This window comes from Xyrauchen texanus, chromosome 30, assembly GCF_025860055.1.
Source record: "Xyrauchen texanus isolate HMW12.3.18 chromosome 30, RBS_HiC_50CHRs, whole genome shotgun sequence".
Classification (NCBI taxonomy): domain Eukaryota; kingdom Metazoa; phylum Chordata; class Actinopteri; order Cypriniformes; family Catostomidae; genus Xyrauchen; species Xyrauchen texanus.
The window spans coordinates 10,897,166-10,918,588 of NC_068305.1; the positions used below are offsets into that span (position 1 = coordinate 10,897,166).

Below are 21,423 nucleotides of genomic sequence, written 5' to 3' on the forward strand. Positions count from 1 at the left end.
CTGGGTAAGTTGGTACACCACTCTGAGTAGCAATATTGACATCAACGTGACAACACAAGTCAGTCAAGACATTATAGTTATAAATATATAAATACAAACCAGACTGTAGCAAAATTACACAATCCCTTATCTATTTTGCTGTATTTTGATTAATAAGTATGAAAAAGCATATTTACTAAGCATTTATAACATTTAAGTTAAAATGCTCACTATTTGGCAAGGATTGCCTGAAAATTGCCAGTTTTATTAATGTTGTTATAACTGCATATTAATGAGTTATAATGCATTTGTAAATTACTTATTACATTAATGAACATGTTTATAAACCCTTAATAAAGGGCACATTTATGTAAAGTGTAACCCTTTTTTATATATTTTCTGCGCTGATTTTAGAGGAAAAATCTGCCAAATGGATTTACACATAAAATGTGCTAAATGGAACTTGGTGTACTTAATGAGACCTAATGGCATAAAAAAATGAGTCAAATTTAGATGCATGTGGCAGGGAATGAGTAGAACACAAATCTTTGGAATACTACAGGATTCTGCACATGCATAGGACTCGACAAGACCAGTCACAATTCAGTTTGCAAAAAGGTGTAACAGAAGACCAAAAGCAATTCCTAGTGTGCAAATACAGTATAACGATGATTGCATTGTTGTCAACATTCTATCAATGTAGTTTATGTAGATTAAGTTAATCTTACGTTTCTTAAAAAGTATCTACAAAAAGTCTACACGGCTGAACATACTCTAGCTTAAGCTTAACACTTGTAGTAGGGTTATAGATTTAAAAAGAAAAAGCTAAACTAACTAGAATGTTTGAAGAATATCAATATAGTTCTGCTTTGCAAGCACTGTAATTATGCTTTGATGAGGGCAAACAGTACTGATGGCTGGTCCAGTGGCAGTAGGTCAATTAAATATTCTGTATGGCAGTCTAAGCCATCTTTCATATTCATTCCCCGTAACTCGTTTTTAACTTTGCAATTACAGCAGCAGGTTCACTACTGCTGTCCTGAAGAACATCCAATGATCTCGTAGAGTTTTCCATCTCCTCCAACATGAAGGATTCCTCTGCAGTATAAATTACAGCCTGATCTCTTGAAATTTACGTGACCATGGTAACAATTTTTGCTAAATGAAAGGATGTGCTTAATTACACCTTTCGCTGCAGTTTCCCATTGAAATGCTAACAAGCACTAACCAGCATAAACCAGCCTGGAAATTCATACTGGTCTAAGCTGATCTTTTTAGCAGAGTCCTCACTGCTCCAACTCATGAGGCGAGGAGCGTGTGCCACTGGCAAACCTGCTGTCCCTCTGATTCTTTCATTTGCGTCCAATGTTCCACTTGTTCCTCAGCGGTGCTGTTGAGGCCCAAAGTGACCCAGCCCACCCGTTCTCTCCTTTTCATGCTGCTCCGTCGGCTGTACACTGACACCTGTAGGGTCACCTCAGAAAGCTGGAACAGTGCTACCTGGAAGACAAACGTCTCTTTGTAGGTAGGGTTGGGCTGACCACGGCATACTGAGGTTTTACACTTGGACATCTCCTCCCTTTGGAATCCTGCATTGTCAACTTCACATAGGTATCTGATTGAATGAGAGAAAGTAAAGAGTGAGTTAGCACCACCTAATTAAACTGCTTAATATTCAGTCAGCAAGTATTCCACTCCAAACATGGCCATGAAGATTTGGGGTGAATCTCAATTTACATACTACCCGTACTATATAGTATGCCAGATTAGAGCACACAGTGGGGTCCGAAGGTCGAAGACCACAATGAAAATCGGGAATTCAACATTTAATTTCAGCCTGGACATTTTTTAAGTTTTAATTTGTTGGCATAGCATAAAGGTCAGATTTCATTGCTTCTACTGAAGCACACAAGATGTTTATTGGAACATTCTCCGATTATGCTGTTAACATGATCATCCAATTTTGTCCATTCTGTCGATAAAGGAATATTCCGGGTTTAATTCAAGTTAAGTTCAATCGACAGCATTTGTGGGATAATGTTGATTACCACAAAAAAATATTTTGACTCATCCCTAAAATTGAGGTTACAGTGAGGCACTTACATTGGAAGTGAATGGGGCCATTTTTGGAGGGTTTAAAGGCAGAAATGTGAAGTTTTATAATTTTATAAAAGCACTTACATTAATTCTTATGTTAGAACTTGTGTATTTTTTGAGCTGTGAAGTTGTGTAAAGCATCATTTTTACAGTAATTTTAGGTTTCTTTACATTACTTAAAGTTGTAAAATTGTATGTAACTTTACATAGAAAAGGTTAGAAAGTGATTTTATCAAACTACAGTCATGTTAACACATATTGTTTACGTCTTCTTGCTATACTTTTGAAACCGTAAGTATTTTACTGTTTACGGATTGGCCCCATTCACTTCCATTGTAAGTGCCTCACTGGAAACCAGATTTTGGATTTTTTAAAGGTTTTAAAAAAAAAAGTTAGTGCTTGTTTACATACACCAACAATTAAAAATAGCACAAATGGACCCAAGTACAGCAAGCAAAGCAGCTGAATGAAACTGAATGGCATCTCTTTTCCGAGATGTAACTATGCGTCTATTAAATGTGGCGCGATAAACATGACAACGGTCAAAGACGTCTGTCTAATGAATACTGTATGCAAATAAAAATAACAGTATTGTCCAGATGGGTCCCATTTGGTGTTCAAAAATAGTTGGTCACACTAGGCCTGTCTCTCTCCCTCTCTGTTTACGATACGAACTGAGTACCAGTGGGAGGATCCAAGGGTTCAATGACACATGTTCTAGGGCATGTAAATACAATTGAGCAATGTATTGTGACGTCACAAACACAGTTTTCAAAATGAGATGTTTCAGAAAGGTGGGAACTGTAAATCCTCTTTTTAGACTGGGGAGGAAGTTCTGAGTTATGAAACTAACAATGTTTTTATACTACAGTTTCCTCTTAAATATCTAAATATTAAGGAAAATGTATTTTTCAATTGCATGACTCCTTTATAACACATTATAACACAAATGCTGTCGATTGAGCTTAACTTGTATTGAACCCGGAATATTCCTTTAAATCAAAAGGGGGAACTACAAAATACTAAGAAATTCTGAAATTCATGTACACTTTTCACTCAAATTATGATAATAATATAATTTGAAGTTTTTATAAAATTATAAAAATGAAAAAAAAGAAGCATTTGCACTTGTGGTCTCAGACTTTTGGATCCCACTGTACAGAATATATCTCTGTTTATCTCACAAATACTGTATAGGACCCTATTATATAAAGCACAATGGAAGTAAAATGTATAGTAGGTTAAGTAAAGCAGGTAAAGAGGAAGTCTATTCAAGTAGGTAGTTTTACACATATGTAATGACAGTAAACTTACCTCTCATGAAATACAGTTGCCCACTAATGAAGTGTTTTATACAACAAAATAGGCCAACTACAGGACACACACAGAGAAAAAGCAATATAATAAAGTGGAAGATAAAAACAGAGCTGTTCAATTACAAGCTGAACACAGAAAAAGGAAAACACACATGCATGAAAAAGGTTTTAAGGTAGAGGATTTTGCAGGTGGACTGGTGGAGCTCTTACTGGGCAGTTTATCTGTTGCAGAGTTTTTAAAATGGGAGCCCTTAATAACCTCGGCAGAGAGTCTGCCTGTGGTGGAGTTGTAGAGGAGACCCAGCAGGAGTTCTGGTGTGGAGGATTCACCAGTGGAGTGGTACGATATAGCTCCTGCACTATGAGACACACTCACTATTGACCCACAGCCCTGCAGAACAGTGACATTACTGATTACTAATATGGTACAAATGAAAACTTTTGACATACCTGACTCAATGTGCAGTATGTTTGTAACATGAGGGCGAGTAAATTAGGACCAGCATTACACATTTTTAAGATTATAGATTAAGGTATATGCTTAAATTACTTTTGTACATGTATGTATTGTATATGTTTACGTACTGCATATACACACAGTGACCACTTTAATACGTACACCTCTAAGCCTAATTATTCATGCGATTATCTAATCAACCAATCATGTGGCAGCAATGCAGTGCATAAAATCAAGCAGATACGATGTCAGGAGCTTCAGTTAATGTTCACATTAACCATCAGAAAGGGGAAACATTTGCTCTCAGTAATTTCGACCGTGGCATGCTTGTTGGTGCCAGATGGGCTGGTTTGAGTATTTCTGTAACTGCCGATCTCCTGGGATTTTCACACACAACAGTCTCTAGAATTTACTCAGAATGGTGCCAAAAACATCCAGTGAAAGGCAGTTCTGTGGACGGAAATGTCTTGTTGATGAGAGAGGTCAACGGAGAATGGCCAGACTAGTTCGAGCTGACAGAAAGGCTACGGTGACTCAGATAAACCCTCTATACTACCCCTTGTAGTGAACAGAAAAGCATCTTAGAATGCACAACAAGTCGAACCTTGAGGTGGATGGGCTACAACAGCAGACGTCCACGTCGGGTTCCACTTCATTCAGCCAAGTACAGCAAGCTGAGGCACAGTGCTTCTCAATACTTTGGAGGACACTAACACTACACATTTTATATGTCTCCCTCATGGAGCATACTACTAATTAGCTAATTAGTAGAATCAGGTGTGTTAGAAAAAGTAGACATCCAAAAGGTATAATTCAGTGTTAGAGTAGTGCCATTTACAACTAAAAGTCGAACTCATCCTGTGGATTTCCCCCAATAAGGGTCAACAACACTTCCAGCTTCGGCCACTGGTGGTAGTGGTTCGTATTTTGATAAGCGCAGACCGATTTCAGCTGGAGAAGGTTCGACCAACTGTTGCCGAATTCACTGATTAGTCCGCACACACACAGACACACACGTACACACACAGACTCAGCTCACCGGGACACCAGTTCCAGGCTCCAGTGTGATAGGAAGAGCCAGCTTCCCCTGCAGGTTCAGTTTGGTGAGGTAGAACACCTTCTCCCCTAGAACCTTCTCCTTCTTCATACGCCGCACACTGTAGAGACGGAATCGGATGGCGTAATCGCCCAGGGACTCCTGTTCTATACACGAGAAGCGGAAGGTTTCTGTGAAGACAGGACAGGGTCCCCTCTGCACACCTGTCTTAGCCCTCTGCTTCTTGGTGGGCAGCAGAACCAGGTGCACCTGCCAGGAAATGTTCCCTGTGCTCTTGAGGGTTGGAATATCGGTGGCGGCGGTCACCATTACAGCAAGCCGCTGTTCACTAGGGTCATACTCGAATGCCACATCCAGCGTACCATATTTTCCCAATACCTCTGGTTCATACGTTTCTGCAAGGGGTGGGATTAAACTGTCCTGTTGGAGAAAAGGATGGGGACAGGCGAGAAAAAGAAGAGTGGTGCTTTTCAGAAATTTTAATTTATGGATGGGCATGTAACATATGAACAGCTGAAATTCCTTGAGGTTGCCTGTATTGGTGACAAGTAGGGTTGAGAATCAAGAACTGGTATCAGTTCTTTTCAGAACCGGTTCCATTTTTTTCAAAAATACTAGAACTAAATATTTTCGGCATGTTCGGTTGCTGAATGGCCACATTATTCTGCCTTTGCGGACAGAACGCTGTATTAAAATACTACTAGAGGCAGTTTTTTATAGAATACAGAAAAACATTATATAAACTTTACTCGAGATGGCCCTGGTTGCGATGCATCTCGTGCAATGAGTGTTTTTAAAACCAGGGACTGAAAATGTTCCAAGAAACGAAAACCGAAAATGAACAACTTATATTGCAGAACTTAACTGAAAATGGGAAACAAGTCCCTTTCAATTGTTCCAGAGTGAATACGTTATCTTAATATGTTGGTAACCATTTAATTTTATTCCAATAATGTTTTCATGAGACCAAAGTCTAAATAGTTTTTTACTGCAAATGTTTGGAATAACACTTCTTCCCGTTGCACCAAAAATGAAGCAGCATGTGCATTGATTCTGAAGGAAACTGCTGCATCACACATTTCTTTACCTTCCGTAGCCTTCCGTGACATCCTGAAGACCTTTTAGACAACTATATATAATTACTACCTACATGCTCATTTCCCAGTTGGTTCCAAGTCTTCACCTAATTATTGTTAGATATGATGCATTCATAAAGATTTGATGCTGCCGGTTTCTAAGCAGATCTGTAATTAAAAAAAATATTAAAATAAAATAATTAGGCCCGCATGATGATGTTTAGTCTGTGTGCATGCATGAAGGAGAGAGAGATTTTGGCTATTAATTAATTTGAGGTGTACAGTATTTTTGAAATATATTTGGGGATATATTTAATATTCTGAATACATTTACTGAAATGACATTATTTTATATAGGCTACTGTATACTTAGCTTGTTTTGACTTCTATGCTGATAATGCACCCAAATGGGGACATTTTGTTTTGCTTATTATCACTTATTTTGGTTGAGACAAGTCCCTTATTTTGAACATGATTTTCCTGACCATGTCCCTTTTTTCATTAGAGATCTGGTAACACTGCAACTGGTATATCACCCTCCTGTCATTTAAAAAAAAATAACGTTTTTAGCCGTTCTTTAATATAGTTCAAATTGGTTACCTAATTGAATAGAGGCAGCGGAATGCTGGAACTGGAATGAAAAAATACAGTTTTTGCTCAGAACCGAAATGAAAAACATTTCGTTTTTAGTCCCTTCCAGTGTTTTTCTGCATAAATATTCCAAATTATTATTAATGAATCAGTCTAAAATACTTTTCAAGTTTTTGGCTGTAAAAATACTTTATCCAATCCCAGCTTAATATGTAGAGACACCTATAAGTAAGCCATTCATAGGTTAATTTTCTTGAAAACTGTAAACACTGTGCCCCTATGGCGCTATATAAATTCTTCTGTTTATTTTGAATGACCCTTCTAGCCCTACACAACAACATTAGCTCAAAAAATGTGTGAGTTGGGGTGGTTGTTTCTTCGATCTACAGTAAACGGGTCGTATTCATAAAGATATTTGCAATTCTGTGCAAACCTTTAGTGCAGAAATTATGGTGAACGTTTTATGAAATCACCAATCACTCACAGGCAAACTCAAAGGCAAACTTACCAAATGTGGCCAGAATGGACCAAACCCCAGCCTGTGAATCCATGACCTGTCCTCCATGCTCCTCATAATCAAACCATCAGTGATATGACTCATTCATGTCACAATGAAATGATATTTCAAAACAACTGAAAATATTAGTTAACAAATGTCTAAAGGAGATTGTGTATTTAAAAAAGACAGACAAAAACAAACAAAACAAAAGCAAGGAGAACTGAATGATTTAAATTCAAATGCGTCTTAGATTATCAATTTGGCCATGGGAAAGAATTACTTTGGATGATAACCACACTTTGACTAAAAAAAACAACATATTTGTTTCCATGTCTACAACATTTGCAAATATTTGTCACAATAACAGTTGTCAACCTGAAACAAGCAGTTCTTCTTGAGAAATAACAACACTTTGCATGGATTTCATTAGCTTCATTGGTGAATATAAGCGTCTGAGTGCAGGGGGTCGTCATTCTCACAGAAGAACACATCGGGGGAAACGGCGGGGGGAGGCGCTCACCTCCGGGCCCAAAACAGCAGTGCTGTCACTGGGTGCGTCCTCCTCATAGTCCTTATTCAGGTAACTCTCTGAGTCTTCAGGGTCTTCACTGTCCTCGCTGCCACTGCCCTCTGCCGAGTCACTGCGGTTCCCTGAACCATGTTTTAAATCGTCTTTGTCCTGGTATGGTGGAGGCTGAAGCTCATTAAGGGAACTTGAACCTTTTTTCTTTTTCACTGAATAGTGAGAGAAATGCAATGTGATTACATCCTGTTTGTAACATATTTTATCATGAAAAACTGAAGAAGTTTCATCACAGTGAAGTAATCAAGATGAAGTAGGAGAAATCCAATTTTTACAAAACACCAGAAGAGGAACATAGGATTATTTCAGTTTGCATGTATTTAAAGACAGGTATATCTTTCCAAAGGATCCCAAAGTAAGAACAAAGTTAAGTTTTAATAGTTTGTGCACAGATTGTTTTGTGAATGTGTCACAATCTAATGCAGGCTTTGCAAAGTGGCTCCTTTAACACCCTGTCTATACCAGGCAGATCTGTTGACACAACGGGCGTGAGGCTGTCTACACTTGACATGTCGAAGTGAACATTCTAAATGATGTACAGAAAGCACGGACCAATCACCTGTGAGCTTGAGTAAACTTCAGCAACAATTACATAGGAAAATAACCTGTTTCCTACTTTATTTTCAACTCAAACATTTACCAGGGAAATGCACAAGTAATTGATTAATCGAGTACTCATTCTGCACGCGGTATTCGACTGTTAAAAACACTACTTGAATATTGCAAATTGAATTTACTTTGCCCATCTGACTGAATTCTAACGTTGAATTATACTGTACTTCCCCTCTGAATCTGCACTGCCAGAGTAGCATTTTCTAAAAAGCAAACTTTTACTACTTGTTTTTCTGAATAAGAACATGTGAAACAATAAAAATGTTATACCTTTTATGTATACTCAAGTTTATACACCGATCAGCCACAACATTAAAACCACCTGCCTAATATCATGTAGGTTCCCCTCGTGTTGCCAAAACAGTTCTGACCCATCCAGGCATGGACTTCACAAGACCTCTGATGGTGTACTGTGGTATCTGGCACCAAGACGTTAGCAGCAGATCTTTTAAGTCCTGTAAGTTGCAAGGTGGGGCCTCCATGGATCAGACTTATTGGTCCAGCACATCCCATAGTTACTCAATCGGATTGAGATCTGGGGAATTTGGAGGCCAAGTCAACACCTTGAACACTCTGTCATGTTCCTCAAACTATTTCTGAACCATTTTTGCAGTGTGGCAGGGCACATTATCCAGCTGAAAGAGGCCACTGCCATCAGGAAATACTGATGCCATGAATATGTTTCCCATCAGCACATTGCCCAGAGCATCACACTGCCTCTGCAAGCCTGCCTTCTTCCTATAGTGCATCCTGCTGCCATCTCTTCCCCAGGTAAACTACACACCGGCCGTCCATATGATCTAAAAGAAATGTGATTCATCAGACCTGGTCACCTTCTTCCATTGCTCCATGGTCCAGGTCTGATACTCACGTGCCAATTGTAGGCGATTTCGGCAGTGGGCAGAGGTCAGCATTGGCACTCTGATCGGTCTGCGGCTACACAGCACCATAAGCATCAAGCTGGATGCACTGTGCGTTCTGACACCTTTCTTTCATGGCCAGCATTAAATTTTTAAGCAATTTGTGCTACAGAAGCTCTTCTGTGGGATCAGAACAGACAGGCTTACCTTCACTACCCACACGCATCAATGAGACTTGGTCGCCCATGACACTATCGCCGGTTCACCGGTTGTCCTTCCTTGGACCACTATTGGTAGATACTAACCACTGCATACTGGGAACACCCCACAAGACCTGCCATTTGGAGATGCTCTGACAAAGTCGTAAAGCCATCACAAAGCCCTTGTCAAAGTCACTCAGATCCTTACATTTCCTAATTTTTCCTGCTTTCAACACATGAAAGTGAAGAACTGACTGTTCACTTGCTGCCTAATATATCCTACCCCATGACTGTCAGAATGTGTAAAGTGTGTAAGGTACTTCTATCTCACCCTGATCGGCTGAGGCCTCACTGCTGCAATCCTCCTCAGCATCTCTGTTTTTCCACCCGCTTCTCTGCTGTTGGGAGGATGAATCTTTTTGTCTTTTTGGTGCATCATCCTCACTCTCAGATGATCCTCTCTGTGGACAACCATCATCTAACAAAAGAAAGAGCAGATTAATGTAATAAAAAACAAAATGTTAATACATTACAGTAAGACTCATTACAGTTAACCGTAGAAAATGCATTAGATATCATGAACTATCAATTGACAATATATTCATAAATTCTGTAAACACATTCATTTTTACATTGTTAACTAATGCAGTTATGTTTTGTTGAAAAAACTTATGTTAAGTGTTACCAAAAAACTAATCAGAAATGCAACTGGCCTACTGCAAACTGTTTGTAGATCTTAAAAGTGAAGTGTGCCAATTTCACAACATAGAATTGCAAAAATAATAGTTGTTTCCTAAAAACAAAAGTTCCCTGTTAACACTGCCATTTAAAAAAAAATTATCATTATTTTGGACAAACAGATGGTCCTGTCACAACCTCATGACATTGACATGTCAGGCTGCACAAACAATAAAAGCAATAGTTTTTTTTTATATTTTACATTCTTTTTGAAGTCAGCCTACAAATCACTCACTTTTAATTGTCTCTGAACATTAAACTGGGAAAAGATATCAAGAAAAGTAGTTTAACAATTGAGAAAATGACACATTTCATCTTTAAAACAATTAAAACATCAGTCAGGAGTAAAACAGCAAGTATTATTGAGGGAGGAATTTATGGGAAGAAACAGTCCATTTGTGGTCTGAGGTTTCATTTTTGATTGAAAGTGGAACTGAAGGAGCAACGAAACCAAAGAAAGCCCTTCAGAACAGCACAGCAAATCCAGCACACAGTCTCACCTTTACCTTCTTTGCCCTTCTTTGCTTTTGATTTTGACTTTGACTTTGAGTCCTTTTCCTGAGTGTCCTCCTGATCTTCATCACTGTCAACTTTCCCTTTCTTCTTCTTTAGTTTGGCTCTTGATGAGCACCCATCATCTTCTTTGTCTTTTTTTGGTGAAGACGTTGATCTTTTACCTTCTTTATATGATGCTTCATCCTCATCTTCTTTGATTCCATTTTTTCTCCTGCCTGTAGCTTGGGTGTCATCTTCATCAGCACTGATATACTCTCCATTCTTTTCACACTTCGCTTTTGAAGTATCTGGACCACCAGAAATGTTGTGAGAGTCCTGCACTTCCTGACCATTACTTGGGTGCATCCCATTAACATTTCCATTATGGTTGTCACCTTCATTCTTGTGCTTCTCTTCCTGAGTGACAAGCTCTGCCTCTTTGGATGCTTGGTCACCATTGCCTTTCTGGTTGTCTGACAACTGAGATGCGCTTTGTGGATGGTTTGGGTCCTTCTTTTTACGATACCAACCTTTTGAGGGGGCATAACACCACTCCCACTCCTCCTCCTCACTTCTTCTAGCCTCCTCTTGCCTTTCTTTCTCTTTCTGTAATTCCTTTTCATCAATATCCATAGTCCACATAGAGTTCTTCTTTGTCTTTCGGCTCTTTCGACCTTCTCTGTCAGTGCCTTGGTCATACGCTTCTGTCTCCTGATGCTTCAGCTTGCTGTTTTTCCTCTCTTTTTGGACTTCATCACCTTCTGTCTCCTCTTTCCTGGATTTATCATCCTCTTCGGTCTGCACTTTGTTGATGATTGTATTGACCTGCTCTGTTAGTTGGTCAGTAACTGTGTAGGTGACGTCACTCACAGCTGTGGACAAATCATCTACGGCAGTAGAGACAGTGTTTGAGACAGAGTCCAGGAGGGAACTGACTGACGGGAGGCTCTGTTGGAAGCTCTTGAAGAACGCCATTGCTTTGTGCCTTTGGCGTGTTGGCTAACTGACCGCAAATTCTGTTAAAGAGTCAGGTCTCACGTTAAAATTAAGTTTTTTTTTATCACATTTTGTTAAGCATATCCTGTTGCACAAATGACATATAGGGCACTATTTTAAGACCTTTACATCTTAATCACTGCACTATGCGATACATCATAGGCACAAAGTAATTGGGCAAGTACATGAAATGTTGGTACTTTCGTAAAATCATGTGCTTAGTCTAAGGTGTTAGTGGGTTGGTGAAATAGCGTGCACAAACTGTGAATGGGTTTGATTGAGAGCAACTTAATTCTGAGGTCCTTCGCTGGTTATTAAACTGTCTGCATCATATTATATACTCCATTCTCTGTCAAGCAACGTAAATATAAATATAGACAGCCGATTCATACGAATTTGGAAGTTTAAATGGGCTGTATGCATTAACTGCATCCTTGTTGAATGTCAGGCATATTTCTCTGACAGTGAAACGCTCCTTAAATAAGCAATAAAAATGTGGTGCTTGTCATGATTAATTGGATAAAGACTCCTTAAAATTATTGATACATATGTACGTATAATTGATCTAATTGATCTACTGCCACACAAATCATGGCTAGTAATTACAGCGATTGTCAGGAATATCATTTTAAGTGCCATTGCAAGTCTAGAGTGTGAAAATTTGATAGCACCTGGTGTAATCCCCAAACAGCTAATAAGTGTTTGCACTGAGACTAAACTTTTGCATTGAGGTTCTCAGACGTCTAAAGCGCAATTACTTATGTCTCACAAAAAGAGCAAATCAGTTGCACATGCTTCATTTTCATTGACCTCCCATATACAGTATACGCCTACAGTTTGCACATATACACACACAGATGGTGTAAGCATTCCCACCCACCCTCAGTTGTGTGTTGCGCCTTCATAAAAATTGCACTTAGATTTAGCGCTCTCAAATTTTTTTATAAAACGTACTGCAGGCAAAAAAATAGAGGCTGTGCTTCAAAATCTAGTTAGTTTACATGGTGTGTACTACCTACATTTCTACATACCCTTACAAAAATCAAGAGTTCATGGCAAATTTGCCACAAACTTGCTGCAAATTCACCACTGATAATTTTCACATGCAAATAAGCTTTGCGGCAAACTTTAGGCAAATTGTCTATTGTTGCCAAAGGTTTGCCAGAATCTCACCACTACCGGCAAAGATTTGCACAATTCTGGCAAACCTTTGCACCGAATCAAAAGCTCATTTGCATTTGTAAATAATGAGCAGCAAATTTGTGGCTAGTTTAGATTTTTGGTAAGGGTAAACTAGGGTTTCCAACTGTTCCAATATTAGCTGTGCCTGTGACGTCCCAAATTTTGGCAGTATATTAACCATGAGATGCTTCCAGTCAGACGGTGAAACATCCTTTACAATTGGCAACCATAACATAAATAGCATTCTAATTACAATGAAAGCTTAATAGTAACTGACTTTAAATGTTCTTTATCTGCAGAATCTTTGATAACAGCCACTTTACTAATGATTATCATGAAACACAAAAATCACTTGCCTAGCTCACAGGTGATTCTGATGTTAGCATGTTGCTAAGCTAACCATTCATAAGTCTAACAATCACCAGTGGCATGCTGTCAGCCCCTTCTAAGGAAGACTCACTAGGATTTGAGACACAGCCATATACATTAATTACTGCATCAATACTGCACAACATTCAATGAAATCCCCATATTTACCTTGCAAACCCTTGTTAAAACCTTCAAAACTATACAGATCACTGCTTGGGCTCTCCACTGACAGCTTGCTGCTGAGGTAAAGAAAAAAGAAAGCGATCATGCCCATGAAGACAGCAATGGAGGACAGGATGCCTAGCAGTTCAGGAGATACTGAGGAAAGAGAGACAGAGAAAGAGAAAGTAGGATAAAAGCTGAATAAATTAAAAGGTTGAGAGCCGAGAACATGATCTACTTAGATAACAGACAAGCAATGGACATGGGAATGAGTTCCGCAGGCATTGCAACAAGCATTTCTCTTAAAATTGTTATTTTACTGTATATCTTCTGCTTTAGTGTATCAGCAGGAAATATCAATTTTAGATTTCCAAAAATGCCTTTTGCAAATAGAATAGAATTGAAGTAGACCAAGGTGTCCTGCCTTGATGGCATGGCCTGGATATGAACATCATTGAGTCATGGGATTACAGAAAAAGAAAAAATTGAGACAGCCTAAATTCATAGAACTGTGGCAAGCACTCCAAGTTGCTTGGAACAACTTATCAACCAAAAACCATGAAAAACTGTGCACAAGTGCACCTAGAGTTGCCACTTTCAACGATTTTGCCATGATGCCATCGGACCACCTTAAATATGTGACAAATCGCGTCCCGTATTGATTCTATATGGGATGCATAATTTCATCTTTAAATACGGGACAATCCTGTATTTTATGGTATGGGTGGCAACCCTAAGTGCACCTACGAGAATTGGTGCTGTTTTAAAGGTACAGGGTGATCACAGAAATATTTTAGTTTTGTATGTTTACTGCGCTTTTTATGAAGTTGATTTATAAATACGTATAAATTGTTCATGGCATTATAAAAAAGTACATAAAAAAACATTTTGTAGAACTGCCTAAAATTTTTGAACAGTATGTCAATAGGGCACAAATCACTCTGTTGTTATACTATTACCTTCATTTCTTAAGTATCACAGATTTTCTGTTCTCCATATATTGCATTTGTTGAGATACCAACAGAACAACTGAAGATAATTAAGAGTAAGTTATACCACTTAAACTAATTCAGTTAGTTACCTGCATTCTTTCCAATAGAAATCAAACAATACAATAGATCAGTGGTTCTCAACTGGTTTTTTAGGGACCCAGATTTTACAAATGGACATCAAGTGGCCACCCAACATTGTAATTATCTTAGCAACTAAACTTGTATTTACAGTAATGTACAGTAGTTTGGGTCGCATTTGATGCACAACACACAACCTTTGACGTCAACAACAAAAGATATCAGAAGTGTCTTCACCTCCCTTTTAAAAGTTGACATGCCTATTTATTTTGCTATTGTAATATGCACGGTTAGTTTTTATGGATTGTTGCATTTTATTATTTGCATTTGGTATCCTTTTTTTCCCTTTCTGTCCATGACCCAATAATTTGAGAAACACTACATTAGACAGTAATTTCACACTTACTGTATATGATGTTTGTGTGTAGATATTTCATGGATCAAGGTATCTAAGGCTAAGATTTAGGTTTTAAATTTAGTGAACATTAAAGCAAAGAGTAAAGCAATTAGAAAAAATAAAATATATATACTTTCTCTGCATCTTTAATCACCTTGAAATAGACATTAGGCACAGTTTATAACTCCTATATTCAGCCTCAAAAACTCTATAAGCACTCAACAGTTCAGCAAATATTACCACAATCTGCAGGTAACAGGAGTCCATCGATGTCTCAGATCCTATGATCTCTTTGTTCAGTCAGTTTGTGGAGTACAATACCTTTATATCTCTTCTGTCAAGGTTCTTTATTCCCCTAATCAGTCGGGCCATGATATTAAAACGTTTTTGCCTTCCAGGTCCTGCAGTGAGTGACTCTACAGCACTCGTCCTCAATCTATCTCTCCGAGCTCTGAATAATTTACTATTCTAAGGTAATTGGATGCCCCTCCACACTTGTGTGCACAAACTGGACCTTCCATTGTAACCAACTCTTAACTTGAAATTGGATTGACCAGCATACAAAGGGTAAACACACCATTTCCTTCGTGCCAACTTTTCCTTGGACAGACGTTCATGATATAGACTAAAAAAGGCATAGCATAAGTATTGTAGAGTTCATAGAATCTTGCATGAAAATAAAATAAAAATCTAGATTTTGAAATTTATTGAAAAAATAAATACGATTGGTGTTTGGCCTAAACTAACCTGGTCTCATAGAATGAATGTTACTCTAACTGAATTCGTTCAAACTGCCGCATTCTACTTTTCGCTGCAGTTTTCTGGTGAAATTAACACTAGAGGCGCAACAACAACTGTGCATTTTATTCACTTGCACACAAATCACGAACAAAGGATTATGACATTATAAACACTTATTATTCGCACTACTATTCACAAACTGCTTTGTAATGATACGAAACAATTACTATGACGCGTAATGAATAAGAAAAAAAAGTATAATCTCATCAGATTACGACACCATTTCACTCCCCGCTGGAGATTTCACAGGGAAACTGCAGCGAAACGTGTAATGAAACCTATAATTTCATTTTGCAAAAATTTTGCAATGGTCATGTAATGGTAATGAGATCAGGTTGGCCAAAACTCACTGCCATGATGCCATGGTGGTTGACAAAGCATTGCTATTTGGTTGCTAAGGTGTTCTAAGTGGTTTATAGCACATTACTATTGTCACATATTCCCTGTTGTCTTTTGTTTTTGTGCTTTTATGTTGAAATTATTGTTTAGTTCCTGTTTCCTGTTAGTTTTTGTAGTCCTTTGTAGTTTCATTGTATGATTGGTTATCCCCTGATTGGTTCCACAGGTGTTCCTCGTTCCCTTATTTGTTCCCTTCTATATTCAAGCCCTTGTTTCCCCGGTTAGTTTGTCAGTTCTTGCATGTTTTGTCATGTTCTGTGCTCGGTTTCCTGCATTTTGTTATATTCTGTGTTACTTTGTTCATCTTTTATTTGCATTAAAGCTGCACTTAGATCTTCATTCTTTGCCTGCTTCGTCACAGAAGAACTAACCAAAGATGGATCTAGCAGCGGTCTTCATCCGACTGAGCCGAGCGAACCTCCCTATAATTGAATACTCTCGTCTGTTCAGCACCATTGCCAGATGCATTGGATTTGCGGATGCCCACTTGAAGTCCCTGTACCAGATCGGCCTCCTTGCTCATGAATGGAAGGAATTGCCGGAGACCGGTGACTACATGTGGGAAGAGTACGTGGATTTAATTTTAGAGATGTTTGCTTCTGGGAATCCTCTTAAAGAGTCAATGCCCACGCTTTCCACGGCCAACGAGTCAACGCCCATGCCTGCCACAGCCACTGAGCTGGAAGCCTTGTTCGTCCCAGAGCCAGCGTTACAAGCCTCGTCCGTCCCAGAGCCAGCGTTGCCAATTTTGGCCATTTGGAGGAGGAGGAAAAGAGGAAATGCTTCTGTTCCCCAGTTTCTACCAGTACTCTCTCCCACGGCTCCATCCCCAGAGCCTTCCACGGCTCCACCTTCCATGGCTCTGCCCTCAGAGCCTTCCACGGCTCCGCCCTCAGAGTTTTCCATGGCTTCGCCTTCCACATCTCCGTCTCCAGAGCCTTCCACATCTCCACCCCCAGAGCCTTCCACGGCTCCGCCACAGAGACTTCCACGGCTCCGCCTTCCACGGCTCTGACTTCCACGGCTTTGCCCTCAGAGTCTACCACGGCTCCACCTTCCACGGCTCCACCCACAGAGCCTTCCATGGCTCTGCCTTCCACAACTCCGCCCCAGAGACTATTCCTTCCATGGCTCCGTCCCCAGAGACTATTCCTTCCACACCTCCACCCCCTGAGCCTTCCACGGCTCCGCCCGCTCCACCAGAGACTATTCCTCCCGCGGCTCCGCCCGCTCCACCAGAGACTATTCCTCAAGCGGGTCCGTCCGCTTCCCCAGAGACTATTTCCTCCGCGGCTCCACCCGCTCCCCCAGAGACTGCTCCTCCCGTGGCTCCACCCAAGCCCCCAGAGCCTCCTCAATCAGCGGTTCCATCCGCCTTTCTAGTGACTCCTCCTACAGCGGCTCCATCGCCTGACCCAGTCCCTGTCCTGTGGCCGCCTCCTGACCCACTACCTGTGCTGTGGCCACCTTCCAGGCCTCCTGACCCAGTCCCTGTCCTGTGTCTGCCTCCCAGGCCTCCTGACCCAGTCCCCACCTTGAGGTCATCCCCTTGGTCTCCTGGCCGTCCCCCGTATCTGCTCAGGTCACCTTGGTCTCCTAGTCCTCTGCTTGATCTGCTTTGGTCCCCTTGGTCTCCTGGTCATCCCCTTGATCGGCTCATAGTTCACCCAAGAATGAAAATTCTGTCAGAATTTACTCACCCTCAGGTTGTTGTCATGTTGCTTCAAACCAAACAACGAAAGTGAATGGGGACTGAGGCTAACCTTTAGCTTAATATCTACTTTTGTGAAGCATGGAAGAAAGAAAGTTAGTAACCTACATGATAACATAATTTTCACTTTTGGGTTAACTAGCCCTTTAAGTCAGCTTAATTTTGACATTTGACACTTAAACACATGCAGCCAGATGCAAGAGACTCAAAAAACCTTAATGACAATACAAAAACAATTATAAATAATGACTCTTGTTTTTGTTCACCTTACTTGATATCTCATTCATAATTTATAAGAGGATGGGACAAGGGAGGTGAAAGAGTATGAACATTTGCTTATAGTTCTTTCATTAAATTACAGTCACAATCCATGCATGGTATTGAGGAATAGGATGATGCATTTGTAAAAGGAAGTTGCACTCACCTCTTCTAGCACAGATGAGTTCGTGAACACCACAGCTCCGCCCCACACCTGCAGACAGAAAACTGCATTTATAAAGAACTTGCTACAGTATCACGTGAGTACCTACATAATAGCTTGTGTTTATATTATTGGATCAATGCAATTCATATTCTACATGCACACTACAGGAACATCTTTACTCTTTTACAATAAATAACTGTTAAAATGTTGCCAGTGACGTTCAGATTAATGAAGCATCCCTAAAACCCCTCTATCTTACACCCTCTCTCTCTCTCTCGCTCTCTCTCTCGCTCTCTCTCTCTCTCTCTCTCTCTCACACACACACACACACACACACACAAGCTCATTCTTAATCACTGCCTTCTCGTATAGAGCATCGTTTTGGACACAGTGTTCATCTACAGGCAACTGTCTGGCTGGTGGGGCATAACACCATTCTGGCTCTGGCTCTTCCATTTTCTTCCAATTAATCCAGTCACAGGCTCAAAAGGGAATGGTCAATGGGTTTTTTCACAATGACATTTGCTTAGTTGAAACAATAGCACACATGTTTGATACCCTCTTACAAGCAAACTCACTTTATGTTTCTTAAGCTATTCAAGTTATTTGAGAGATGTATGTGTTTTCAGCTCTAAATTTTAAATGGTGTTTTATCAACCTAATATTTTTTTAGAGACTATCATATTCTAAGATAGTCTGTTTTAGATAATTTCATCTGGAAAGCATTGCAATCTAATTAACATCTGCTAAACATCTTAAATTGATCTCTGATAGCACACGTATGTCACCCAGATGTCTATTTGATGTGTGTTTACGTCTGGAAGTCATATTTTTTTAGGTAGTTTGCTCATTTGCGATACATCTACTGTATACAGGTTGCTAAAGCTAAAATTAAGACTTTTTAAGACCAACTAAAGAAAATATATGGAATCAGTTGAAGGGAACACAATACATCAGTATGTTTCTAAATGAAAAATGTCTACGGATTACATGAAGAGTCATATTTATAGCAACACTTCAAAGTTTAAAAATGCAACTTTCAACAGATCTCCATTACTTTTGAACTCATTTGACAAAAAGTCTGAAGGCTTGAATACCTCTGTTCTCAACCAACAGAATGTGGAAATAACTTTTAATTTATGATAAGTTCCATTGTATCAGCTGTATTCCTCTACAACATTGCAGTGTCACTTACTGACAGATGAAGCAGCACATACCCACCTATACGGTATACTGTTCAATTAATCTTTAGTGATCTGTTGTTAGCCTTGTGGCCTAGTCTTTACTCTTCACTCTGCATTATGTTTTTATTTAGTACTGTCCTGAAGAAGCTATTTGACATAACAGATCCTCACAAATATTCCACAAGACAAAATAGTAACTGATTTTATACACATGATCCTGTTCAGAAGTTTACATTCCCATTGGTTTTTATATGGTGTGTTGCTTTCTCGATGATCAATGACTGTCTGTGTAATAATTGTTCAAGAGTCACTGCTTTGTCCTGAGCAGTGACGATGTCCGGTTTTCTTAACAAAAAAAAAAACAAAAACAAAACACACAACTACTGAGCAATTATTTGGTTTCTCTGCATCTTCTGCACATTTGAGTTCTTCAGTGGCTACATAATGAGATCCAGCTTTTGACACTTGGGACACAACTATTACAAAAGTTGCAAACAATTACTGATGCTCAAGAAGGCAACACAAGATGTGAAAACGCTTGAACAGGATGATTTGTGTAAATAAGAGTACATTTTGTGATATGTAGTTTTTGAAGGGTAGTACTACATAAAAAAAACATATTTTATCTCTTATAGTCTATTTGTATTCATCTGAAAGGGGTATGCAAACATCTGTAGGCTATATATTTTGAGAAAATGTATATATATATATTTTTTATTATTATTATAAGATTTAACCACATTTTAGCTTTTTTAATGTACAAATTCCATGTAGCCTATCCTATCCATTAGTCAAATTGAATGTGTAAATATTAAATTACTTTTCATGACTGACAGGACGACAAAAAGCGCGCGCCACGCGCATGACTTCATTGGCATGGTAACCAGTTACATTTCAACAGATTTGCCTAGACGACAGTAGGCCTACCGTGTCAAATCAACATGCGACGCATCGGAATTTCTTCTCTTCTCTGCAAACAATACCAAAGACACTAGCGAGAAAGAACATTTGTATATTAAATGTAATTATAAAAAATAAGTGAGCTTACCAGCTGAAACCGGGACACCGGGACACACCTCTTTAAAACGTGTCTGGTCACCCTACTTAAATGCAACAAGATGAATGACCTTGTGAATTTAAGACTTGTTGCTCCGATTTAAAACATTTTTAAGACCCGCGGAAACCCTGTGTACATGACGTTTCCTCTCGGATGTCAGCAGATGTGTTTGAGATGCTTCTGATTTACAGTAGATTGTTTGTAAATCTGATCTTTGTATGATGTTTAGCAGATGAAAATATCTTAAAAAGACATCTCAGAGATGTATGTACGTGCTCTCTGGGATGTGTGCTATCTGCGTGTTTCCTAAACGTCAAAAGTGTCAAAAGTGTTTAGCCTATGTTAAAAAAATAAATAAAAAATGTGTTTGAAGTTGCAACAGAGTACAATGTATAAGTGAATACGCCTTGTAGTATTACTCTAACTTTTCATAAGATGGGACCCCCTGAGAAACAGATGGAAGCATCGAGTCCCTCACCTGCATTGTGTTGACAGAAACACTGGCGACATTACGTGACGCAATATTATCATAAACCAAACAGTCCAGAACTATATACTATGAATGAATGTGTCTCCATTACTGCTCAGTTTCAATCCCCAATACCTTTACGTGCGTTTAAAATAAACACTGTTGTTTTCAATGTTGTTGATATCTTTTCAGGAACACATATCGTCCGCATTAATGCAGCGGCACGTAACCAGCGTCAAAAATCACTTACAAAAAAAATCCTCACGTTTAACATTAATACACTATGAAGAAGCACGACCATATCGACCGTGTATGATCTTGCCCGCGATAAAAGATCATGGCGTACTCGGTGGGGTCAGTTATGATACTCACCCTCAAACGCCATGATTCTGTGCGGGAAGTGACCGAGATAAGTGGGAGAGATTGTTTCCATGGTGTGAGAAAGAGGGAGGGGAGAATGTACTGGGACGGTGCGCTGCAGAGTGCAACACACACACACACACACGCGCGCGTTGGTCTACCTATTATTATGAGGACTTTCCATAAACATGTATATTATATCCCCTAAACCAAACAAGAGTGAATCTACTCCCCCAGGTTATTGTTATAAACATGAGCCATGTCTGAAGGGTCGAGGAGGAG

The 21,423-nt window shown here is 39.4% G+C and overlaps 1 pseudogene; it reads right to left on the minus strand.

The window, feature by feature from the left end:
• Positions 1-1,234: 1,234 nt before the first annotated feature.
• Positions 1,235-21,201, minus strand: LOC127624419 (synaptotagmin-14-like; annotated as a pseudogene).
• Between the last annotated feature and the right edge of the window lie 222 nt (positions 21,202-21,423).